Below are 27,494 nucleotides of genomic sequence, written 5' to 3'. Positions count from 1 at the left end.
GGTCTGGTCACCTCTCTTTCCCACTTTGTGGACAGGGATGACATCCCGTGTACCCTTGACATCTTTCTAGCTGCATCTCTCATAATGCCTGATGCTGCCCAGAGCAATCTCGTCTAGAAGAGAAAATATGGGCTTTGGAGACAGGTATTCCCTTGAGTTCTAATCCTGACACCTTCTTGCCGTGTGACTTGGAGGAAGGTATTTAACCGATTAGATTTTCGTCTTTAAGGTGGGAATAACCCTCCCCTGAAGAAGACCCAGTCCAACCTCGCATTTTACCAAAGTTCCTTCCAGCAATTATATTCTCTGGTCCTTCCTCATCTCTGATGACTTTCACTAATCTGAATGGACCTAAAGGAAAAAGTCAGATTGTTCTCCCAAGCTCTGCCCGGGGCAGTGGGACAACTGAACGTACTAAAAGCAATTAGCACTCCAAATGCACAGGTTTGCGGAGAGCAGCATAAGCCCAGTAGGCAGGATCTGGGCTGCAACATTATTTTCTCTTCCGTTAGATCAAATGAAGAAAGGTAGAAAGCGTGAAGCTTGAGTTGCAGGGGAAATGACAGGCAAAGGCAGTAAATAGGACTAATTAACTTCAGCTTCATTCCCAGGTTACAAAGAGCCGTGTGTGCACAGCAAGCTGGCCGGGGAACGGTAGGATCTTTGGATCTGCCTATTGACCTGAGATAACTTGTAAAATACCTCCCAGAGTGACTGTCTTCTTTTATTTGAATTTTTTTAACATCTTTATTGGAGTATAATTGCTTTACAATGGTGTGTTAGTTTCTGCTTTATAACAAAGTGAATCAGCTATACATATACATATATCCCCATATCTCCTCCCTCTTGCGTCTCCCTCCCGCTCTCCCTATCCCACCCATCTAGGTGGTCACAAAGCACCGAGCTGATCTCCCTGTGCTATGTGGCTGCTTCCCACTAGCTATCTATTTTATATTTGGTAGTGTATATATGTCAGTGCTACTCTCTCACTTCTTCCCAGCTTACCCTTCCCCCTCCCCATGTCCTCAAGTCCATTCTCCACCTCTGCGTCTTTATTCCTGTCCTGCCCTTAGGGTCATCAGAACCCTTTTTTTTTTTTTTTTAGATTCCATATATATGTGTTCACATACAGTATTTGTTTTTCTCTTTCTGACTTAACTTCACTCTGTATGACAGACTCTAGGTCCATCCACCTCACCACAAATAATTCAATTTTGTTTCTTTTTATGGCCGAGTAATATTCCATTGTATATATGTGCCACATCTTCTTTATCCATTCATCTGTCGATGGACACAGGTTACTTCCATGTCCTGGCTATTGTAAATAGTGCTGCAATGAACATTGTGGCACATGACTCTTTTTGAAGTATGGTTTTCTCAGGGTATATGCCCACTAGTGGGATTGCTGTGTAGTATGGTAGTTCTATTTTTAGTTTTCTAAGGAACCTCCATACTTTTCTCCATAGTGGCTGTATCAATTTACATTCCCACCAACAGTGTAAGAGGGTTCCCTTTTCTCCAAACCCTCTCCAGAATTTATTGTTTGTAGATTTTTTGATGATGGCCATTCTGACTGGTGTGAGGTGATACTTCATTGTAGTTTTGATTTTCATTTCTCTAATGATTAGTGACTTTGAGCATCCTTTCATGTGTTTGTTGGCAATCAGTATATCTTCTTTGGAGAAATGTCTATTTCGATCTTCTGCCCATTTTCGGATTGGGTTGTTTGTTTTTTTGATATTGAGCTGCACGAGCTGCTTGCAAATTTTGGAGATTAATCCTTTGTCAGTTGCTTCATTTGCAAATATTTTCTCCCGTTCTGAGGGTTGTCTTTTCGTCTTGTTTATGGTTTCCTTTGTTGTGCAAAAGCTTCTAAGTTTCATTAGGTCCCCTTTGTTTATTTTTGTTTTTATTTCCATTTCTCTAGGAGGTGGGTCAAAAAGGATCTTGCTGTGATTTATGTCATAGAGTGTTCTGTCTATGTTTTCCTCTAAGAGTTTTAGAGTGTTTGGACTTACATTTAGGTCTTTAATCCATTTTGAGTTTATTTTTGTGTATGGTGTTAGGGAGTGTTCTAAATTCATTCTTTTACATGCAGCTGTCCAGTTTTCCCAGCACCACTATTGAAAAGGCTCTCTTTTCTCCATTTTATATTCTTGTCTCCTTTGTCAAAAATAAGGTGACCATATGTGCGGGGGTTTACCTCTGGGCTTTCTATCCTATTCCATTGATCTCTATTTCTGTTTTTGTGCCAGTACCATGCTGTCTTGATTACTGTAGCTTTGTAGTATACTCTGAAGTCAGCAAGCCTGATTCCTCCAGGTCCGTTTTTCTTTCTCAAGATTGCTTTGGCTCTTCAGGGTCTTTTGTGTTTCCATACAAATTGTGAAAATTTTCGTTCTAGTTCTGTGAAAAATGCCATTGGTAGTTTGATAGGGATTGCATTGAATCTGTAGATTGCTTTGGGTAGTATAGTCATTTTCACAATGTTGATTCTTCCAATCCAAGAACATGGTATATCTCTCCATCTGTTGGTATCATCTTTAATTTCTTTCATCAGTGTCATAGTTTTCTGCATAAAGGTCTTTTGTCTCCTTAGGTAGATTTATTCCTAGGTATTTTATTCTTTTTTTTGCAATGTAAATGGGAGTGTTTCCTTAATTTCTCTTTCAGATTTTTCATCATTAGTGTATAGGAATGCAAGAGATTTCTGTGCATTAATTTTGTATCCTGCTACTTTACCAAATTCATTGATTAGCTCTAGTAGTTTTCTGGTAACATCTTTAGGATTCTCTATGTATAGTATCATGTCATCTGCAAACAGTGACAGCTTTACTTCTTCTTTTCTGATTTGGATTCCTTTTATTTCTTTTTCTTCTCTGATTGCTGTGGCTAAAACTTCCAAAACTATGTTGAATAATAGCGGTGAGAGTGGACAACCTTATCTTGTTCCTGATCTTAGAGGAAATGGTTTCAGTTTTTCACCATTGAAAATGATGTTGGCTGTGGGTTTGTCATATATGGCCTTTATTACGTTGAGGTAAGTTCCCTCTATGTCTACTTTCTGGAGGGTTTTTACCATAAATGGGTGTTGAATTTTGTCAAAAGATTCTTCTGCATCTACTGAGATGATCATATGTTTTTTTTTTCCTTCAATTTGTTAATATTGTTGATCACATTGATTGATTTGTGTATGTTGAAGGATCCTTGCATTCCTAGAATAAACCCCACTTGATCATGGTATATGATCCTTTTAACGTATTGTTGGATTCTGTTTGCTAGTATTTTGTTGAGGATTTTTGCATCTATGTTCATCAATGATATTGACCTGTAGTTTTCCTTCTTTGTGACATCTTTGTCTGGTTTTGGTATCAGGGTGATGGTGGCCTGGTAGAATGAGTTTGGGAGTGTTCCTCCCTCTGCTATATTTTGGAAGAGTTTGAGAAGGATAGGTGTTAGCTCTTCTCTAAATGTTTGATAGAATTTGCCTGTGAAGCCGTCTGGTCCTGGGCTTTTGTTTGTTGGAGGATTTTTAATCACAGTCTCAATTTCAGTTTTTGTGATTGGTCTGTTTATATTTTCTATTTCTTCCTGGTTCAGGCTCGGAAAGTTCTGCTTTTCTAAGAATTTGTCCATTTCTTCCAGGTTGTCCGTTTTATTGGCATATAGTTGCCTGTAGTAATCCCTCATGATTCTTTGTATTTCTGCAGTGTCAGTTGTTACTTCTTCTTTTTCACTTTGAATTCTATTGATTTGAGTCTTCTCCCTTTTTTTCTTGATGAGTCTAGCTAATGTTTTATCAATTTTGTTTATCTTATCAAAAGCCATCTTTCATTTTTACTGATCTTTGCTATTGTTTCCTTCATATCTTTTTCATTTATTTCTGATCTGATCTTTATGATTTCTTTCCTTCTGCTAACTTTGGGGGTTTTTTTTGTTCTTCTTTCTCTAATTGCTTTAGGTGTAAGGGTAGGTTGTTTATCTGAGACGTTTCTTGTTTCTTTAGGTAGGATTGTGTTGCTATAAACTTCCCTCTTAGAACTGCTTTTGCTGCATCCCATAGGTTTTGTGTCATCATGTTTTCCTTGTCATTTATTTCTAGGTATTTTTTTGATTTCCTCCTTGATACCTTCAGTGATCTCTTGGTTATATGTAGCTTATGTTTAGCCTCCATGTGTTTGTATTTTTCCCCGTTTTTTTTTCCTTTAATTGATATCTAGTCTTATAACATTGTGGTCGGAAAAGATACTTGATACGATTTCAATTTTCTTAAATTTACAAAGGCTTGATTTGTGACCCACGATATGATCTATCATGGAGAATGTTCCATGAGCACTTGAGAAGAAAGTGTATTCTGTTGTTTTTGGATGGAATGTCCTGTAAATATCAATTAAATCCATCTTGTTTAATGTGTCATATAAAGCTTGTGTTTCCTTATTTATTTTCATTTTGGATGATCGGTCCATCGGTGAAAGTTGGGTGTTAAAGTCCCCTACTATTATTGTGTTGCTGTCGATTTCCCCGTTTATGGCTGTTAGCATTTGCCTTATGTATTGAGGTATTCCTATATTGGGTGCATAAATATTTACAATTGTTATATTGTCTTCTTGGATTGATCCCTTGATCATTATGTAGTGTCCTTCTTTGTCTCTTGTAATAGTCTTTGTTGTAAAGTCTATTTTGTCTGATATGAGTATTGCTACTCAGCTTTATTTTGATTTCTATTTGCATGGAATATATTTTTCCATCCCCTCACTTTCAGTCTGTATGTGTCCCTAGGTCTGAAGTGGTCTCTTGTAGACAGCATGTATACTGGTCTTGTTTTTGTATCCATTCAGCCAGTCTATGTCTTTTGGTTGGGGCACTTATTCCATTTACATTTAACATAGTTATAGATATGTATGTTCCTCTTACCATTTTCTTAATTGTTTTGGGTTTGTTATTTTAGGTCTTTTCCTTCTTTTGTGTTTCCTACCTAGAGAAATTCCTTTAGCATTTGTTGTAAAGCTGGTTTGGTGATGCTGGATTCTCTTAACTTTTGCTTGTCTGTAAAGGTTTTAATTTCTCCGTCGAATCTGAATGAGATCCTTGCTGGGTAGAGTAATCTTGGTTGTAGGTTTTTCCCTTTCATCACTTTAAATATGTCCTGCCACTCCCTTCTGGCTTGCAGAGTTTCTGCTGAACGATCAGCTGTTAACCTTATGGGGATTCCCTTGTATGTTATTTGTTGTTTTTCCCTTGCTGCTTTTAATATTTTTTCTTTGTATTTAATTTTTGATAGTTTGATTAATATGTGTCTTGGTGTGTTTCTCCTTGGACTTATCCTGTATGGTACTCTCTGTGCTTCCTGGACTTGATTGACTAGTTCCCTTCCCATATTAGGGAAGTTTTCAACTATAATCTCTTCAAATATATTCTCAGTCCCTTTCTTTTTCTCTTCTTCTTCTGGGACCCCTATAATTCGAATGTTGATGCATGTAATGTTGTCCCAGAGGTCTCTGAGACTGTCCTCTTTTCATTCCTTTTTCTTTATTCTGCTCTGTGGTAGTTATTTCCACTGTTTTATCTTCCAGGTCACTTATACGTTCATCTGCCTCAGTTATTCTGCTATTGATTCCTTCTAGAGAACTTTTAATTTCATTTGTCATGTTGTGCATCATTGTTTGTTTGCCCTTTAGTTCTTCTAGGTCCTTGTAAAATGTTTCTTCTATTTTCTCCATTCTATTTCCAAGATTTTGGGACATCTTTACTATCATTACTCTGAATTCTTTTTCAGGTAGACTGCCTATGTCTTGTTCATTTGTTTGGTCTGGTGGGTTTTTACCTTGCTCTTTCATTTGCTGTTTCTGTGTCTTCTCATTTTGCTTAACTTACTGTGTCTGGGGTCTCCTTTTCACAGGATGCATGTTCGTAGTTCCCTTTGTTTTTGGTGTCTGCCCCCAGTGGCTAAGGTTGGTTCAGTTAGTTGTGTAGGGTTCCTGGTGAAGGGGACTCATGCCTGTGTTCTGGTTGATGAGGTGGGATCTTGTCTTTCTGGTGGGCAGCGCCACATCCAGTAGTGTGTTTTGGGGTGTCTGTGACCTTATTATGAATTTAGGTAGCCTCTTTACTAATGGGTGGGGTTGTGTTCCTGTCTTGTTAGTTGTTTGGCATAGGGTGTCCAGCACTGTATCTTGCTGGTCATTGAGTGGAGCTGGGTCTTAGTGTTGAGTTGGAGATCTCTGGGAGAGCTTTCACCATTTGATATTACATGGAGCCGGGAGGTCTCTGGTGGTCCAATGTCCTGAACTCGGCTCTCCAACTTCAGAGGCACAGGCCTGACATCCGGCCAGAGCACCAAGACCCTGTCAGCCTACGGCTCAGCAGAAAAAGGAGAAAAAAAGAAAGAAAGAATAAAATAAAATAAAGTTATTAAAATAAAAAAAAATTATTGAAAAAAAAATTGTTTAAGTAATAAAAAAAGAAAGAAGAGAGCAACCAAACCAAAAAACAAATCCACCAATGATAACAAGTGCTAAAAACTATACTTAAAAAAAAAAAAAGGACAGACAGAACCCTAGGACAAATGGTGAAAGCAAAGCTATACAGACAAAATCACACAAAGAAGCATACACATCCACACTCACAAAAAGAGAAAAAGGAAAAAATATATATATATCTATATATATATTTAAAAAGGAGGAAGAGAGCAACCAAATCAATAAACAAATCTACCAATGATAATAAACTCTAAATACTAAACTAAGATAAAAATAAAACCAGAAACAAATTAGATGTAGAAAGCAAACCCCAAGTCTACAGTTGCTCCCAAAATCCACCACCTCAATTTTGGAATGATTCGTGGTCTATTCAGGTATTCCACAGATGCAGGGTACATTAAGTTGATTGTGGAGATTTAATCTGCTGCTCTTGAGGCTGCTGGGAAAGATTTCCCTTTCTCTTCTTTGTTCGCACAGCTCCTGGGGTTCAGCTTTGTATTGGCCCCACCTCTGCGTGTAGGTCGCCTGAGGGTATCTGTTCCCACCCAGACAGGATTGGGTTAAAGGAGCAGCTGATTAGGGGGCTCTGGCTCACTCAGGCCAGAGGGAAGGAGGGATACGGAATGTGGGGCGAGCCTGCGGTGGCAGAGGCCAGCGTGACATTGCAATAGCCTGAGGTGCGCCGTGTGTTCTCCCGGGGAAGTTGTCCCTGGATCAGGGGACCCTGGCAGTGGAGGGCTGCACAGGCTCCCAGGAGGGGACGTGTGGATAGTGACCTGTGCTTGCACACAGGCTTCTTGGTGGCTGCAACAACAGCCTTAGCGTTTCATGCCTGTCTCTGGGGTCTGCGCTTATAGCCGCAGCTCATGCCTGTCTCTGGAGCTCCTTTAGGCAGTTCTCTGAATCCCCTCTCCTCATGCACCCCAAAACAATGGTCTCTTGCCTCTTAGGCAGATCCAGACTTTTTCCCAGACTCCCTCCCTGCTAGCTGTGGTAGCTGTGGCGCACTAGCCCCCTTCAGGCTGTGTTCACGCAGCCAACACCAGTACTCTCCCTGGGGTCTGACCTCCGAAGCCTGAGCCTCAGCTCCCAGCCCTGACCCATCCCAGCATGTGAGCAGACAAGCCTCTCAGGCTGGTGAGTGCTGGTCGGCACCGATCCTCTGTGTGGGAACCTCTCTGCTTTGCCCTCTACACCCCTGTTGCTGCGCTCTCTTCCGTGGCTCCAAAGCTTCCACTCCCTGCCACCCCCATCTCCGCCAGCGAAGGATCTTCCTAGTGCACGGATACTTTTCCTCCTTCACAGGTCCCTCCCAGAGGTGCAGGTCCATCCCTATTCTTTTGTCTCTGTTTTTTCTTTTTTCTTTTGCCCTACCCCAGTACGTGGGGATTTTCTTGCCTTTTGGGGAGTCTGAGGTCTTCTGCCAGCATTCAGTAGGTGTTCTGTAGGAGTGTTTCCACATGTAGATGTATTTCTGATGTATTTGTGGGGAGAAAGGTGATCTCCACATCTTACTCCTCCACCATCTTGAAGGTCTCCCCTGTCTTCTTTTATATCCAAAGCTTCCAGTGGGAAGATTTTTCAAGACGAGTATTCATCCTTCCTCCTATCCACAGTGTCTCCTATTTTCTCAGAAGCCTTCCCTGAAATCCCCACTGGCTCAGTCCCCCTTTTCTAAGCTCTGGCACCTTCAAGAATAAGTTTTGGCCAAGGAGCGGGGGTATCACACAAGGATTAAGGGCAGGGCTCAGGGTGAGACCCAGTCTGGACCCAGCTCGACATGTGTGATCTTAGCAGATAACTTAACAACCCTGGGTCTCATTTTCCTTGTCTGTAAAATGGAAGTTCTAATTCTAACCTCACTGGTTGTTCTAAGTATTCATGGGAATATGTAAACACAACGCGTGGCCATCATCTTTATGTGACGGAGCACCCAACATTGTTTGACTTGTCCCATTTCAACCAACCTCATGAGACTGACCCTGGGAGTCAATGAAATATTGTATGTGAAGGCACATAATGATGTCTAGCACTTTTTATATTGTAATTGCTGCTCCTATAACAATTGTCTGCTTCTTGTATGTATGTCTTTCAGCCCAATTTCATTCCTACTGGTTGGTATGGTGTAGAACAGTTACAAAAACTTGGAGTAGAAAGATGACTGAATTCTTGGTCTTTGGAGAACTTGCAGACATCCAAGAGGGCATTGCAGTCAAGAGGAAAGGACATTAGTGCTAAGGCCAGATATTCTTGGGTCAGGTGTACCATTTCCATCAAATTGCTTATCTCATTTCCCTCACCTGCAGACCGTGATCACAATCAAACTTCCCACGTAGGGAATAAGAATTAACGAAGGGAACGTAGATGAAGTGTTAACATATCACCCTGCACAAAATAAGTACTAAGTAAACACTAGCTCTCATCAGATCCTCTGAGAAAGCCACAAGCCACTAGTAACAATGGTGAGGATGATAAACATAATTAACAGCACAAATGACAATGCTCTCAACCTGAGATAATGTGCATGCCTCAACTTAAGAACGTTTACCTTAGCTTTCATTCTGTAAACGAAAAGAAGTTCCAGATCTAAAATGCTTCTGTTGTGAGTAGCCTCGCCATATTTGCTTATCTGGGTCTAGGTTTGAGGTATTTTTTAAATATTCTTTAGTTCATGATATGTGATGAATGCAAAAGTAGTGAGATCATTAAAAGTGGTGGAAATAAAATTGGAAAATTTTTATGTGAGAAGTGAATAAAAATGATGAATGTCTTATGGTTTATGTGCCATGACTCTTTCAATAGTAGGAACATTCTGGAGGACAAACCGTGAACCTGTTGTGTTTGAAAAGAGTGGTCAATGTGCACCAACAACATTTATCAGAAAAGAGGAGCATGATTGTCAGACACTGGGCTGGACTGGGTCTAACATAGGATGCATGGTACACAAAGAGAGCCAACCCAAGCCCTCTCAGTGTTACAATATGGTGAAAGAAACAAATGTTCCACAAATAGTCACACAAAGGTCAGATATGCTCAATGAAAGTTGTATGTCGTGATATGTCTGAAATGCTACGCAGATTGCCAGGACAGAATAGAAGTTCCCCACCTTCTTCTTTTGTATTCCTTTACATGAAGCTCTGATAAGGGCTAAAGATGCCGTGGGAACACTTGGTAGAACGGGAGACCAGCAAAGATGATGGTGGGTGTGGAGGAGGTCAGACAGAGAGAAGTGGACCGATCCAGGAGTTGGTTTGGAGGGAAACTCTCCAAGAATGGTGATGGCTTGGTCTGGGGTTATTAGACTGTCAAGGATGATTCCTGGACTCTTCTATGGCACAACTGGGTGAAAGAAGGTGCCACTTATAGAACCAAGAAATCCTGTGGAGATAGAGATTTGAATGATAGGAGTTGCATTTTGAATGCTTTAATTTTTAGATGCCTGTCAGGCATTTAATTATAGATATCAGGTGGCCACCCTACACAAGGGCCGTCCATGCTGTCAACTACCGTTTAATGTTGCAACGCAATCTGTGAATCAAGTGACATAGGTATCGAGCTCTCTATTCAGAAAAAGAGGCTAGGGGTTCAAAGAGAAAGAACTCAGAAGCAGACACATTGGAGTTTTTATTCCATTGTCATTAGCTGTGTGACATCTGAAGAACAATTGGGAAAATCCTTTTGTGGTTTGAGCTTTGCTAAAATGTAGAAATAATTATCGTGTCACCAAGTGATTTTGAGAATGAAAAGAGATAGAAATTTTTTCATCACCAGACACTATAATTTCCCTTTTCACTTTTCCATTTCTCTTTCTCTCTTCTATTGCCCTGTTACTTGGTGATGGGACTGGAGTAAATTACTCTCAGATGTGTAATTAAAGATTGTTGAAATTGTTATGTAATGTTAAAAAATTATTTGCCTTACCCCAAGTTCCTAATAATTTCAGATAGAGATAGATAGAGGGTAGATAGATTAGATAGATAGATAGATAGATAGATAGATAGATAGATAGATAGATAGATATAGATAGATAGATACATAGATACATAGATAGATACATAGATAGATAGATAGATGATAGATATAAATAACTATATAGATCTATATGTCTAGGTGATATAAATATAGGCATAGATATAGATAGACTAGATATAGATATACCAGGTGTTCTCATCTTATTTTCCGACTACACAATGATCTGGAAATTTTCTAGCTCCCTGTAATTGTGATCTTTCCTCTCCAGCCATTTCATTTTCTTTCTCTTCATCTGAGCATCTGAGGCAGAGGCAATATCTATATCCTTTCCCACCGGTCTCCAGTCTCCAGGCTTCTGCTTTACCCACTGCTGCCCATCCTAGAACAGAACACAATTAAATGACTTCCTGCAGAAGCCAGCTGGAGCTCAGCCTTTATGAGAGATGATGCGTACCTTAGACAGCGTGGAAATGCTTTTCAATCAATATGCTCCAGGCTGGGGTCACTCAGACGGTACTTAGATCCTTTAGAGTTCTTCAGGAGCTGACCTCATCATGTTGACTCAAAGATGAGTAGACACCAGGAGGAGCAGGAGGGAAATGGAAGGCCAGAAATAAGGCTTTCATTATGCTCTGATGGGAAGTGAGACTGGATCAGGAAACGTTGATTCCCTAAAATGGCTCTGGTATTTGGCAAGATTGATGTAGTATGGGAGAGGGCATCTTCTTTTGTGTTTCTCGTCTACACTTTCTGTAAATACCTTCATCACAGCCCTTACTCATTTTCCCATCCGTTTATTCAACAAATGTGCATGGAGATAAATGTGCATGGGCGTAAACATCACCCTCAATTCTGCTGAACTATTTTAAGGGGCTGCCCACTATAGCATACATAGGACAATAGTGCCTGCCTGGCTTGTGGTAGGCTCCCCATAAATAATGATTTACTGGTGTAATTAATAAAGAAGCATATGAACTTATGAACATGAAAGGATGGATAAATAGATGAATGAATGGATGGATGAATGAATGAAAAGGAACTATGCTCAGCCCAGCCTGTGAGATTGTGTGAATAGGAAATAGGATGTGCACATTCTCTGAGGTTGGCTGAGACTCTAAATCTTGGGTTGAGGTTTTCTAGTTCTGGGCATCCTCTCTCGCAGCCTTGAGAGCTGTTAGTGCCTCTTCACCCCTCTGGGTCAGAGTTCACTTCTGGTTCCCAGAACGGGTGAACTCTCAGGGGATCTCCCAAGAGAACACTCTATTGCCTTGGATTTCAATTGTTGGCATGTTTTGGGAAGGTGAGCCCACCTTACCCCTCCTCCTTAAAGCAAAGGCCAGTTTAGCTCTAGTTAAACCACTAGTGGTTATAACCACTTGTTACTGAGCAAGGCCTTTTGCACAAGCCTGTGAGGGAGGCTGGCACTGCTGTCCTCACTGAAGGACAATGGCCAACACCATACAGTTTGTCCCAAGCAGCTAGGAGCTGAGTCCATCTCCCCCGCCTCCAAAGCCCCTCTGCCCCTCTGGTCCACTCTGCAATGTCCCAGGTACCTTTCTAGGGGCTGTCATATCCTGGTGAGCAATGGAGAAACAAACCCTGCCTTTTAGAAAATGAACATTAATTCAGAGAGAAAAAGAGAGTAAATAATCTCACAAGTGAATGTTTCCAAATGACATGAAGTCCAGGGGTGACTTATGAGAGGGGACGTTGATGTCACCTGAGTTAGACTGTCACCTTGAGCTGAAATCTGGAGGACAATTGGAAAACTAAACAAATAGTGTAGAAAACTAAATAAATAAATAAATAAACTTCCCATCTGAGGGAACCACATGGAGAAAGACCTTGAATTTGAAAGGATAATGGCCTTTTTGTGGAAATGAAACGTCCGTATGGCCTGAGTTAGGGAGGAAGATTGGGCTTAGCCTGTGAAGGCTGACAAAAGCCAAGCGGCGTCGTCCGTGTGGTCTTTGCTCTGAGAACAAGGAGACACTGAACGTTTCAGGAGTGGGATGGACATAAACAGATACGTTTTAAAGTATCCGTAGGCCGCTTTCTGGAAACATATTGGAGGGACACAAGAAAGAGGGGTGTGGGAAGGCCCTTAAGAGGATCCTCTCCAAGTGACAGATGCTGCTGAAGTCCACCTCATTGTCTGCCAAACCTTGTGCGAATATCAGTTTCTAGGAGCAGAGCCTGCGACAGGGATTCATGTGTGAGTGATTTAGGGACAGAGTGCTGCCAGGAACATCCTGCAGCGGGGAGGAAACCAGGAGGGGCCGGGAGAGTTATGGGGAAGTCTGCCTGACCCCTGACCCCGCAGGAAACTCCCAAGCGTGTCATAGAGACTGTTCAACAAGGAGGCAGGGAGCTGAGTCAGTCAGTGGCTCAGGTTGCCCATAGAGGTGGGAGTGGGGAACACAGCCTCTCAGGCATCAGCAGGCCAGGGGGCTCCTGTCAGTCAGAGGCAGTCCTCCCGAAAAGGTGCAAATCTTAACTGTTAGCAGTCACCTCCCAGTGGCAGGAGGACGGGTGCACTGGTCCAGTAAAGCAGGGGTCCTCAACCCCCGGGCCACAGACGGCTACCAGCCCGCGGCCTGCTGGGAACCGGGCTGCAAAGCAGGAGGTGAGCGGCCAGCGATCAAAGCATCTCTAGCATTACCAGCTGAGCCATTCCGCCCCGCCATCCATGGAAAAATTGTCTTCCACGAAACCGGTGCCAAAAATGTTGGGGACCGCTACAGTAAAGGGGTCCACTGGGGGCACCAATAGCATCTGCTACACCTCCAACCGAGGACCCAAGTGGTCATACTGTTTGAATAAATGAATCAATATGACACTATATGTTAGCAAACTATGTAGAGGTTATTAAATAGGTAACTATACACAAGTTTACAAGGATAATTGACTTTTTCTCCAAAAGCCCAAGCAACGGGAGGAAGGACCAGGCTAGCAGAAAAGGATACTCAGTTCTCCCAGGCTCTGAAGGCTCAGAACACCGGGCATTCACAGGCCTTTGGCCACAAGGCCAGGCTTGGAAGCGTGTGTGTGGTGAGCCTCCTCTTCTACATAAAGTAGGTAACTGTGCTCCAAGGCCTGGGGCCACATACAGCTCCACAGCCCTGGGGCTGGTCCTGGCCCCTGAGAAAGTCATAACATCACCAGTAAAACAAATCCATTCTCTGTGCCTGTCAACTTTCCAGCCAACAACTGAGGGGAAAAAAATGTTTAAGCTCCTTGGAAGAGGAAGGCACAGCTGTCCCAGACATGCCTCTGACATTAGGTGACATTTACCCAGCACAAGAAAACCAGAAACTCTGAAAGCTGGGTTCTAGAGCTGGTTCTATGGAAGAAAAGTGGCACAAAGCTCTCCCTGTGGTGCAGGTGAGGAAACTGAGGCACAGAAAAGTCAAAAAGCCTGCTCAAAGAACCCATACGTAATGAGCGTCAGGACCAAGGCACTTAGGAAAGCACACATCATGAATCTGGGAAATTGTTAAAATATAGTCTAAAAACCATATTCTGAAATGTTATGCAGCCATCAAGTATGATTTCATGGAGGCATGTTTAATTATGCACATATTTTTTACCAAAAAAAATTGTCATTTATTCATGTGTCTGCTATAAGCCAGAATATGTCAAAATTTGCACTGCGTGATTTTTATTTTTTTGTTTTCCCTCGTAGTTATTTTCTCAATTTTCTACAATGTCCATGAATTATTTTTGCAATTAAATTGTTATATAAATAAAAACTTAAAAATCAAATTTAAAAAAAGGGGGGGCTTCCCTGGTGGTGTAGTGGTTAAGAATCTGCCTGCCAATGCAGGGGACATGGGTTCAAGCCCTGGTCCGGGAAGATCCTACATGCCGCGGAGCAACTAAGGCCGTGCACCACAACTCCTGAGCCTGTGCTCTAGAGCCCGCGAGCCTCAACTACTGAAGCCCCATGCCACATCTACTGAAGCCCGCATGCCTAGAGCCCATGCTCTGCAACAAGAGAAGCCCCCTCTCACCACAGCTAGAGAAAGCCTGCGCGTAGCAACAAAGACCCAACACAGCCAAAAATAAATAAATTAATTAATTAATTAAAGGGAAAAAAAGGAAAGGGGAGGGGGAAGGGGGAGGAGTTGGCCCTCCAGTTGTCGGGAGGGGAAAGAAAGAATGTGTAAGTAAATTAAAGACCATTCAAGAAATTCAGAGGCAGGGAGGGGCAAGATGGCGGAAGAGTAAGACGCGGAGATCACCTTCCTCCCCACAGATACATGAGAAATACATCTACACGTGGAACTGCTCCTACAGAACACCCACTGAACGCTGGCAGAAGACGTCAGACCTCCCAAAAGGCAAGAAAATCCCCACGTACTTGGGTAGGGCAAAAGAAAAAAGAAATAACAGAGACAAAAGAATAGGGACGGGACCTGCACCAGTGGGAGGGAGCTGTGAAGGAGGAAAGGTTTCCACACACTAGGAAGCCCCTTCGTGGGCAGAGACTGCGGGTAGCAGAGGGGGGAAGCTTCGGAGCCACGGAGGAGAGCGCAGCCACAGTGGTGCGGAGGGCAAAGCGGAGATTCCTGCACAGAGGAGCGGTGCCGACCAGCACTCACCAGCCCGAGAGGCTTGTCTGCTCAGCCGCCGGGGCGGGCGGGGCCTGGGAGCTGGGGCTCGGGCTTCGGTGCTAGCCGGGAGGGAGTCCGGGAAAAAGACTGCAGCTGCCAAAGAGGCAAGAGAATTTTTCTTGCCTCTTTGTTTCGCGGCGCGCAAGGAGAGGGGATTCAGAGCGCCGCCTAAACGAGCTCCAGAGACGGGCGCGAGCCGCGGCTATCAGCGCGGATCCCACAGCAACAGGGACGCAGAGGGAAAAACGGAGAGATTCCCGCACAGAGGCTCGGCGCCGAGCAGCACTCACCAGCCCGAGAGGCTTGTCTGCTCACCCGCCGGGGCGGGCGGGGGCTGGGAGCTGAGGCGCGGGCTTCGGTCGGATCCCAGGGAGAGGACTGGGGTTGGCTGCGTGAACACAGCCTGAAGGGTCTAGCGCACCATAACTAGCCGGAAGGGTGCACGAGAAAAAGTCTGCAGCTGCCGAAGAGGCAGGAGACTTTTTCTTGCCTCTTTGTTTCGCGGCGTGCAAGGAGAGGGGATTCAGAGCGCCACTTAAACGAACTCCAGAGACGGGCGCGAGCCGCGGCTATCAGCGCGGACCCCAGAGACGGGCATGAGACGCTAAGGCTGCTGCTGCCGCCACCAAACAGCCTGTGGGCGAGCACAGGTCATTCTCCACACCGCCCCTCCCGGGAGCCTGTGCAGCCCGCCACGGCCAGGCTCCCGTGATCCGGGGACAACTTCCCCGGGAGAGCGCACGGCGCGCCTCAGGCTGCTGCAACGTCACGCCGGCTTCTGCCGCCGCAGGCTCGCCCCGCCTCCTCCGTACCGCTCCCTCCCCCCGGCCTGACTGAGCCAGAGCCCCCGAATCAGCTGCTCCTTTAACCCCGTTCTGTCTGGGCGGGGAGCAGACGCCCTCAGGGGACCTACATGCAGAGGCGGGTCCAAATCCAAAGCTGAACCCCGGGAGCTGTACGAACAAAGAAGAGAAAGGGAAATCTCTCCCAGCAGCCTCAGAAGCAGCGGATTAAAGCTCCACAAACAACTTGATGTGCCTGCATCTGTTGAATACCTGAATAGACAAGGAATCATCCCAAATTTAGGAGATGGACTTTGGGAGCAGGATATATTAACTTTTCCCCTTTTCCTTTTTTTTTGTGAGTGTAGATGTGTATGCTTCTGGGTGAGATTTTGTCTGTATAGCTTTGCTCTCACCGTTAGTCCTAGGGTTAGGTCCGTCCGTTTTTTTGGTTTTTTTTTGGCTTAAAAATTTTTTTTTTCCCTAATAAATGTTTTCTTAATAATTTTTTCCTTATTTTCTATTTTTAAAAAAATTTTTAATATGTTTTTTCATATTTTTTATTTTAAAAAATTAAAAAATTTTTTTTCTTAATAAATTTTTTCTGAATAATTTTTTTCTTATTTTTAGTATAAAAAATTAATAAATCTACTTTTAAAAATTAAAAAAAATTTTTTTTTCTTAATAAATTTACTCTTAATAATTTTTTTTCTTATTTTTTATTATAATTGCTTTATTTTATTTTATTTTATCCTCTTTTTTTCTTTCTTTCCATTTTTTCTCCCTTTTATTCTGAGCCGTGTGGATGAAAGGCTCTTGGTGCTCCAGCCAGGCATCAGGGCTGTGCCTCTGAGGTGGGAGAGCCAACTTCAGGACACTGGTCCACAAGAGACCTCCCAGCTCCACGTAATACCAAACGGCGAAAATCTCTCACAGATCTCCATCTCAACATCAAGACCCAGCTTCACTCAACGACCAGCAAGCTACAGTGCTGGACACCCTATGCCAAACAACTAGCAAGAGAGGAACACAGCCCCATCCATTAACAGAGAGGCTGCCTAAAATCATAATAAGGCCACAGACACCCCAAAACACACCACCAGACGTGGACGAACCCACCAGAAAGACAACATCCAGCCTCATCCACCAGAACACAGGCACTAGTTCCCTCCACCAGGAAACCTACACAACCCACTGAACCAACCTTAGCCACTGGGGACAGATACCAAAAACAACGGGAACTACGAACCTGCAGCCTGTGAAAAGGAGACCCCAAACACAGTAAGATAAGCAAAATGAGAAGACAGAAAAACACACAGCAGATGAAGGAGCAGGGTCAAAACACACCAGACCTAACAAATGAAGAGGAAATAGGTAGTCTACCTGAAAAAGAATTCAGAATAATGATAGTAAGGATGATCCAAAGTCTTGGAAATAGAATAGACAAAATGCAAGAAACATTTAACAAGGATGTAGAAGAACTAAAGAGGAACCAAGAAACGATGACAAGCACAATAAATGAAATTAAAAATACTCTAGATGGGATCAATAGCAGAATAACTGAGGCAGAAGAACGGATAAGTGACCTGGAAGATAAAATGGTGGAAATAACTACTGCAGACCAGAATAAAGAAAAAAGAATGAAAAGAACTGAGGACAGTCTCAGAGACCTCTGGGACAACATTAAACGCACCAACATTCGAATTATAGGGGTCCCAGAAGAAGAAGAGAAAAAGAAAGGGACTGAGAAAATATTTGAAGAGATTATAGTTGAAAACTTCCCTAATATGGGAAAGGAAATAGTTAATCAAGTCCTGGAAGCACAGAGAGTCCCATACAGGATAAATCCAAGGAGAAACACACCAAGACACATATTAATCAAACTATCAAAAATTAAATATAAAGAAAACATATTAAAAGCAGCAAGGGAAAAACAACAGATAACACACAAGGGCATCCCCATAAGGTTAACAGCTGATCTTTCAGCAGAAACGCTGCAAGCCAGAAGGGAGTGGCAGGATATACTTAAAGTGATGAAGGAGAAAAACCTACAACCAAGATTACTCTACCCAGCAAGGATCTCATTCAGATTTGATGGAGAAATTAAAACCTTTACAGACAAGCAAAAGCTGAGAGAGTTCAGCACCACCAAACCAGCTTTACAACAAATGCTAAAGGAACTTCTCTAGGCAAGAAACACAAGAGAAGGAAAACACCTACAATAACAAACCCAAAACATTTAAGAAAATGGGAATAGGAACATACATATCGATAATTACCTTAAATGTAAATGGATTAAATGCTCCCACCAAAAGACACAGACTGGCTGAATGGATACAAAAACAAGACCCATATATATGCTGTCTACAAGAGACCCACTTCAGACCTAGAGACACATACAGACTGAAAGTGAGGGGATGGAAAAAGATATTCCATGCAAATGGAAATCAAAAGAAAGCTGGAGTAGCAATTCTCATATCAGACAAAATAGACTTTAAAATAAAGACAATTACAAGAGACAAAGACGGACACTATATAATGATCAAGGGATCGATCCAAGAGGAAGGTATAACAATTGTAAATATTTATGCACCCAACATAGGAGCACCTCAATACATAAGGCAAATACTAACAGCCATAAAAGGGGAAATCGACAGTAACACAATCATAGTAGGGGACTTTAACACCCCACTTTCACCAATGGACAGATCATCCAAAATGAAAATAAATAAGGAAACACAAGCTTTAAATGATACATTAAACAAGATGGACTTAATTGATATTTATAGGACATTCCACCCAAAAACAACAGAATACACATTTTTCTCAAGTGCTCATGGAACATTCTCCAGGATAGATCATATCTTGGGTCACAAATCAAGCCTTGGTAAATTTAAAAAAATTGAAATCGTATCAAGTATCTTTTCCGACCACAACGCTATGAGATTAGATATCAATTACAGGAAAAGATCTGTAAAAAATACAAACACATGGAGGCTACACAATACACTACTTAATAACGAAGTGATCACTGAAGAAATCAAAGGGGAAATCAAAAAATACCTAGAAACAAATGACAATGGAGACACGACGATCCAAAACCTATGGGATGCAGCAAAAGCAGTTCTAAGAGGGAAGTTTATAGCAATACAAGCCTACCTCAAGAAACAGGAAACATCTCGAATAAACAACCTAACCTTGCACCTAAAGCAATTAGAGAAAGAAGAACAAAAAAACCCCAAAGCTAGCAGAAGGAAAGAAATCATAAAGATCAGATCAGAAATAAATGAAAAAGAAATGAAGGAAACAATAGCAAAAATCAATGAAACTAAAAGCTGGTTCTTTGAGAAGATAAACAAAATTGATAAACCATTAGCCAGACTCATCAAGAGAAAAAAGGAGAAGACTCAAATTAATAGAATTAGAAATGAAAAAGGAGAAGTAACCACTGACACTGCAGAAATACAAATGATCATAAGAGATTACTACAAGCAACTCTATGCTAATAAAATGGACAACCTGGAAGAAATGGACAGATTCTTAGAAATGCACAACCTGCCGAGACTGAACCAGGAAGAAATAGAAAATATGAACAGACCAATCACAAGCACTGAAATTGAAACTGTGATTAAAAATCTTCCAACACACAAAAGCCCAGGACCAGATGGCTTCACAGGCGAATTCTATCAAACATTTAGAGAAGAGCTAACACCTATCCTTCTCAAACTCTTCCAAAATATTGCAGAGGGAGGAACACTCCCCAACTCATTCTACGAGGCCACCATCACCCTGATACCAAAACCAGGCAAAGATGTCACAAAGAAAGAAAACTACAGGCCAATATCACTGATGAACATAGATGCAAAAATCCTCAACAAAATACTAGCAAACAGAATCCAACAGCACATTAAAAGGATCATACACCATGATCAAGTGGGGTTTATTCCAGGAATGCAAGGATTCTTCAATATACGCAAATCAATCAACGTGATACATCATATTAACAAATTGAAGGAGAAAAACCATATGATCATCTCAATAGATGCAGAGAAAGCTTTCGACAAAATTCAACACCCATTTATGATAAAAGTCCTGCAGAAAGTAGGCATAGAGGGAACTTTCCTCAACATAATAAAGGCCGTATATGACAAACCCACAGCCAACATTGTCCTCAATGGTGAAAAACTGAAACCATTTCCACTAAGATCAGGAACAAGACAAGGTTGCCCACTCTCACCACTATTATTCAACATAGTTTTGGAAGTGTTAGCCACAGCAATCAGAGACGAAAAAGAAATAAAAGGAATCCAAATCGGAAAAGAAGAAGTAAAGCTGTCACTGTTTGCAGATGACATGATACTATACATAGAGAATCCAAAAGATGCTACCAGAAAACTACTAGAGCTCATCAATGAATTTGGTAAAGTAGCAGGATACAAAATTAATGCACAGAAATCTCTTGCATTCCTGTATACTAATGATGAAAAATCTGAAAGTGAAATTAAGAAAACACTCCCGTTTACCATTGCAACAAAAAGAATAAAATACCTAGGAATAAACCTACCTAAGGAGACAAAAGACCTGTATGCAGAAAATTATAGGACACTGATGAAAGAAATTAAAGATGATACAAATAGATGGAGAGATATACCATGTTCTTGGATTGGAAGAATAAACATTGTGAAAATGACTCTGCTACCCAAAGCAATCTACAGATTCAATGCAATCCCTATCAAACTACCACTGGCATTTTTCACAGAACTAGAACAAAAAATTTCACAATTTGTATGGAAACACAAAAGACCCCGAATAGCCAAAGCAATCTTGAGAAAGAAAAATGGAGCTGGAGGAATCAGGCTCCCTGACTTCAGACTATATTACAAAGCTACAGTAATCAAGACAGTTTGGTACTGGCACAAAAACAGAAACATAGATCAATGGAACAGGATAGAAAGCCCAGAGATAAGCCCACGCACATATGGTCACCTTATCTTTGATAAAGGAGGCAAGCATATACAGTGGAGAAAAGACAGCCTCTTCAATAAGTGGTGCTGGGAAAATTGGACAGGTACATGTAAAAGTATGAAATTAGAACACTCCCTAACACCATACACAAAAATAAACTCAAAATGGATTAAAGACCTAAGTGTAAGGCCAGACACTATCAAACTCTTAGAGGAAAACATAGGCAGAACACTGTATGACATAAGTCACAGCAAGATCCTTTTTGACCCAGGTCCTAGAGAAATGGAAATAAAAACACAAATAAACAAATGGGACCTAATGAAACTTAAAAGCTTTTGCACAGCAAAGGAAACCATAAACAAGACCAAAAGACAACCCTCAGAATGGGAGAAAATATTTGCAAATGAAGCAACGGACAAAGGATTAATCTCCAAGATTTACAAGCAGCTCATGCAGCTCAATAACAAAAAAACAAACAACCCAATCCAAAAATGGGCAGAAGACCTAAATAGACATTTCTCCAAAGAAGAGATACAGATTGCCAACAGACACATGAAAGAATGCTCAACATCATTAATCATTAGAGAAATGCAAATCAAAACTACAATGAGGTATCATCTCACACCGGTCAGAATGGCCATCATCAAAAAATCTAGAAACAATAAATGCTGGAAAGGGTGTGGAGAAAAGGGAACACTCTTGCACTGTTGGTGGGAATGTAAATTGATACAGCCACTATGGAGAACAGTATGGAGGTTCCTTAAAAAACTAAAAATAGAACTACCATATGACCCAGCAATCCCACTACTGGGCATATACCCTGAGAAAACCATAATTCAGAAAGAGTCATGTACCAAAATATTCATTGCAGCTCTGTTTACAATAGCCAGGACATGGAAGCAACCTAGGTGTCCATCATCGGATGAATGGATAAAGAAGATGTGGCACATATATACAATGGAATATTACTCAGCCATAAAAAGAAATGAAATGGAGGTGTTTGTAATGAGGTGGATGGAGTTAGAGTCTGTCATACAGAGTGAAGTAAGTCAGAAAGAGAAAAACAAATACAGTATGCTAACACATATATATGGAATCTAAGGGAAAAAAAAAAAAAAAGAGGTCATGAAGAACCTAGTGGCAAGATGGGAATAAAGACACAGACCTACTAGAGAATGGACTTGAGGATATGGGGAGGGGGAGGGGTGAGATGTGACAGGGTGAGAGAGTGTCATGGACATATATACACTACCAAATGTAAAATAGATAACTAGTGGGAAGCAGCCGCATAGCACAGGGAGATCAGCTCGGTGCTTTGTGACCACCTAGAGGGGTGGGATAGGGAGGGTGGGAGGGAGGGAGATGCAAGAGGGAAGAGATATGGCAACATATGTATAGGTGTAACTGATTCACTTTGTTGTAAAGCAGAAGCTAGCACACCATTGTAAAGCAATTATACTTCAATAAAGATGTTTTAAAAAAAAAAAAAAGAAATTCAGAGGAAGATGGGCTGATGCAGGTCAATGAAGTACGAAGATAGGTGGGAAGAGGATGAATGAGAAACAGCAAGGTGGAGGCAGGAGCTGTCTGTCCAAAATCTAAGCCTCTTAGAGATAAAAAACCTTAATCAGACCATTGCCCGCAGAGAAATCCTCATCCTATAGATGTACAGATTGAGTCCCATGTTCAAGGGCAACTTCCCCCAGACTCTTGAGGAAGGAGGCAGAGCTGGCCCTAGAGGACGGGTCACTGTACAGTGGGAAAGGCATGGGCTCAGGGTGGAGAGACCTGGGTGTGAAGGCGGCACTGCTACCTACTAGCCAGGTAGGTACAGGCAGGTCAAGGGCATCCCCCAACATTCAGTGGCTAGAGCTGGAAGATAAGAAGAATCCTTCCTATGCCTGAACACCTCCATGAAGGTTAAATGAAATGAACAGCAGGAATGAATGTGCCTGGCCCAGGGCAGGTCACGAATGCTGGCTTCCTTTCCTGGTCTAAATGACCCTTCTCCCCAGATGGGACCCTGCTCTCCTGAGCCACGTTAGCCCTCAGATACGTCACTGGGAGTTTACATGGAACAGACCTGGTACAGAGTCAACAAAAGGAGGCTTGGTTTGGGTGCCTCTCTCTCTGTCTGTCTCTCTTTGTCTCTTTCTCTCTCACTCTATCTGTATATGTTTCTCTGTATCTCTGTTTCTGTCTCTGTCTCTGTGTTCCCTTCTGGCTGTCTCTTTCTCTCTGTCTCTCTATCTCCATCTCTCTCTGTCTCTGTCTCTGTCTCTCTGTCACACAAGTACAAGCAACACACACCCCCTTAGTACAATAAATGCCTCTCTCCTCATTTCCAAAGTTCACACATGATCTCACTGGGTCTAAAGGAAACAGTAGATTGGAAGGAGAGAAAGGAGCCCAGAAGAGCCAAACTCCGTGTAGAAGCAGTGAGAAAAGCAAACACAACTTGTTAAAATGGCCTCGCGGTGGCCTCAGCCTTTCACGTCTGCTTCCACTCTCTCCTTTATGTGCAGAACGCTTTCAGTTGTGTTGGTTAATGTCTCCCTGTAATAGCGATCTTCAAATCCCATCAGACATCCCCAGAGCCTGCTTGATTTGTCTGTTAAAATCTTGGGTGGTTTTACGATTCCAGACGCAGGAGATCTCCAAGTCAAAGGCCTCTTGGAGAGCAATGCCTGCGTGTTCTTAGTGCGCCTGGGGCTTTGGGCATGAAAGACTCATTCGCATTCACAATGTTATGATGGTCATTATTCTACTGCCCAGTGAAACCACTGCAATTCGTTCTTCTTGGAAACTACCAAGAAGGACATCTCGATCTCTCCACCCAGTAATCAGTGAAGTGAAATCAAGGAAGTCTTGAGTCCAGCGGGGAATTGCCACCAGCTTGGTTGGAGATGTCAGGCTGGTCACTTCCCCTCCGTAGGACTATTTCCTTAACCATAGGACAAGGAATTTGGGCAGATTCACCATTTCCCAGTGTGTTCCTTTGGATACCAGTCACTAAAGATCTGCCGAAGAACAAAGAGTTGTTTTACAACCAAATACTATGGAAAGCAAGACAAACCCTCCCTCTTGAGTTTCATGATGCTTGAAGTTACGCAATGAAGTCCCTGAGAAGTCCTGCAGGAGGTCTGCCTGTGGTGTTTCATATCCAATGGGTAAAACAAAACCACCTGACATTAGGTTGCTTCTCTTCATGGAACGTCTGTCATTTAAGATGTCTTGAGATTAGGGTCCAGCAAAGCACATCAGCGTTTACCTGTCCCAGCATTACTGACATCTCTCTAGCTTTAATGCTCTGCATTGTTTAAATGCTGTAAGCCTAAACTACTTGGGCTCTGTACTTTTTCACCCGTGGGTGGAGAAGAGAGAAAGCACTCCCAAATGCTGGTTGGCTGCAATCACTGGGATATTCCCATTTCACAGGAATTCACATCTTAAGCACATCTCAATGTTCCAAGTTAAACACATACCTTGCAAGTGTCACATTTAACACATCCCCATACCCCTCTTCGCTGGTCTGCCTTTTTATCCTTTCAGTCTAAACATTGCCATCCTGACTGAGGTTCCACAAAAGGTTTTCTATGATTGGGTCTCCTTCCGTAGCAGCTGTATTTTCCATACATAACACTTTCACAGTGCATTGAAATTGCTTGTTCATTTGCTTATTTCCTCCTCTAAATTGAGAATCCCTAGAGGTCAAGGCACAGTTATTTTTAAGTATTATATCACTGTGTTCCTGACACTTAAATATAATAGTATCTAAAATGCACTGGGTGTTTATATCGTGTGGGCACTGTCTTATTGAGTCCTATATATCCGGTGAAGTAGATACTGGTACTACATCTGATTTGTAGACAAGAAACCTGAGGTTTAGAAGTGTGTTCTGACCTTCACTAAGTCCACACAACTACAAGATTAGAGGCTGAAATTTAAACTAAGCAGTCAGACTCCAGAACTCTCAGACTGACCATCATATTAAATTACCCAGAGGCACTGACAAGATTTGTTGAAAAAAGAAATGAACAAAGCTGTAGTAAAAGATCATTCTGTAAGGGGGCCGCCTCTCCAATTTTGCACACTCTGAAACTTGGAGCAAATGGTCCATTAACCCTCTTCAACCCAGGTATATATTTCTAAAAACTCAGAGAGAGATTTATTGTCAGGAGCTCATTAAACTAATCAATGAGTTAATTGAGTTAAGGAGGATCCATTCTTCAGAATGAGAACCGTATATAGTATAGATTTTTAAAATAATATTTTAAGAACTTTATTGAGGTATAACCTACATAATAAAAGCCACTGAATCATATGTTTAAAATAGGTGAATTTCATAGTATAGATTTTTATGTATTTGTACTGAGGTTCCCTCTACCAAACCATGACAAGGGGTTTTGATACAAAACTCATGCTCTGTCTCAATAAAAAACTGAGGGAAACGCAGCCAGAGTGGAGACATCTTTGCTGTGGTATGAAGGCCCCTTTCTGTCCCGCATCATTTGGACCAAGGATCATAAAGAGACTCTCTCCTTGGGTCTGGGTCCTCATGCCTGTGTCACAGTGAACCTTGACCTGTTGCACAGTCAGGTCTCCTCATAACTGTAAGCTCTCCGAGGATGAACCCAAGAATGAACAAAGTAACATAAATGTCTAGAAAAGACATGGGGCTTGAAATCAGGTGGCCCAAGTTTGCTTCCCAACATCACCTGTTTGGTTTTTTTTGTTTGTTTGTTTGTTTGTCTTTTATTTATGGCTGTGTTGGGTCCTCGTTTCTGTGTGAGGGCTTTCTCTAGTGTGGCAAGCGGGGGCCACTCTTCATCGTGGTGCACGGGCCTCTCACTATCATGGCCTCTCTTGTTGCAGAGCATAAGCTCCAGACATGCAGGCTCAGTAATTGTGGCTCACGGGCCCAGTTGCTCCACGGCATGTGGGATCTTCCCAGACCAGGGCTCGAACCCATGTCCCCTGCATTGGCAGGCAGACTCTCAACCACTGCGCCACCAGGGAAGCCCACATCACCTGTTTTTAAGCTAGGTGGCCCGAAGCCTCAGTTTCCCCAGCTGTAGAATGGAAATAATACCTATGGGTTCCAGGCTGGCTATGTCCCTAACAATCTATACGGCATTTATCAAACAAAGGGGTAGAGCTCAAAGACATTTAATTATTTTCTACTCCGTGAAACCTTCCCAGGCCTAGAATTTAAGGACTCAAATTTCCGAACAAAAACTTTTCTTTTTCCTAGTCTTTAAGCAGCCATTGTTCCCAAACCACTTGCTTTGATGACCCAGACTGCAATACCAAGTCCTGTTTGGCCCAGATGAGAATCATTCAACGGTGTACATTTCTCAGCATCACGATCACAGAAATACCTGGGCTAAACGGCTCAGTGCTGATCCACTGTGAACATGTGTGGAGTGTTCAATTACCCTTAGATTGTTCATCTCTTACCCATGGAGCCCCAGCATCTAATCATGGAACAAGAGGCTGCAATTGGGAAATTGTTCATTGCACACAAAGGCAGTTCACTGAGAAGCCACAGGCTCCAGGCCCCAGGTGCAAAGTAAGTGGTCCATTTTTCAACACGTGCAACATCCTTCTCTTGGCATTTTGTTTTTAGCATATTCCTGGAGAGGACAGAATAATAACAGTGAATCTAACGTTGGTTTAGGGAATATCAGGATAGAATGAACTCAAAGGCTAGAGATTCCAGTGGCTAACATTTGTGGGTCTTGGTAGGTCTTCATTGGATGTGGTGTACTTCAGACATGAGCCACGTTTCTGGCTGCAACTCTATCGAGCAAAGCTTATGCCCTTGACTCAAAGGACCCCTAAATGGAAAGGCCTCAATGACACTTAGCCTTCTTATATTGAGTTATAGACTCATTCATCCATTTCTTTTTTTAATTTATTTATTTTGTTTTATTGAAGTATAGTTGATTTACGATGCTGTGTTAGTTTCAGGTGTACAGCACAGTAATTCAGTTATACATATATAGGTATATATATGTGTGTGTGAATATATATATACGTATATATATTCTTTTTCAGATTCTTTTCCCTTGTAGGTTATTACAAAATATTGAGTATAGCTCCCTCTGCTATACTGTAGGTCCTTGTTGGTTATCTATTTTATATATGGTAGTGTTTATATTATTCATCTATTTCTTATTCCACAAATGTTTAATAAATATCAGTTATCTGCCAGTAACCATGCTTGGGGCTGGGAATTAGAAACATAATGAGATACAGTCCCCGTCCTGAAGAATCTCCCTGTCTCAGATGTATTGCTACTATTCTGCCCTCTCCAGGAAGATGTTTCTACTCTCTCTCAAGGGACAAACAGACAAGGAAACCAGTAGTTACAATCCAGTATGGTAAACATGATGAGGAAACAAACACAGACCATGAGATCCAGGAGAGAGACCGCCTAACAGGGCAAGTTGGCAAGATAGACTAAAGAAGGCAGAACTGGATCTTAGTTTTGAAAGATTTGAAAGTAAGAATCAGCCGGCTGCCTTACAAGCTGGGCAGGAGAAACTCTATTGGTATGAGATGCAACATTCCTTGGGTGGAGGGCATGGCGCCTTTATGGGAAAATGAGAGGGGAGGACACTGAGTTTAGAGAGAGCCCCACTGAGCAGCTCCAGACATAATAAGCGATGATTCTC

The sequence above is a fragment of the Eubalaena glacialis genome, chromosome 5, assembly GCF_028564815.1.
Source record: "Eubalaena glacialis isolate mEubGla1 chromosome 5, mEubGla1.1.hap2.+ XY, whole genome shotgun sequence".
NCBI lineage: Eukaryota > Metazoa > Chordata > Mammalia > Artiodactyla > Balaenidae > Eubalaena > Eubalaena glacialis.
The sequence above is the reverse complement of the archived record's forward strand: the minus strand, read 5'-3'. Positions refer to the sequence as shown.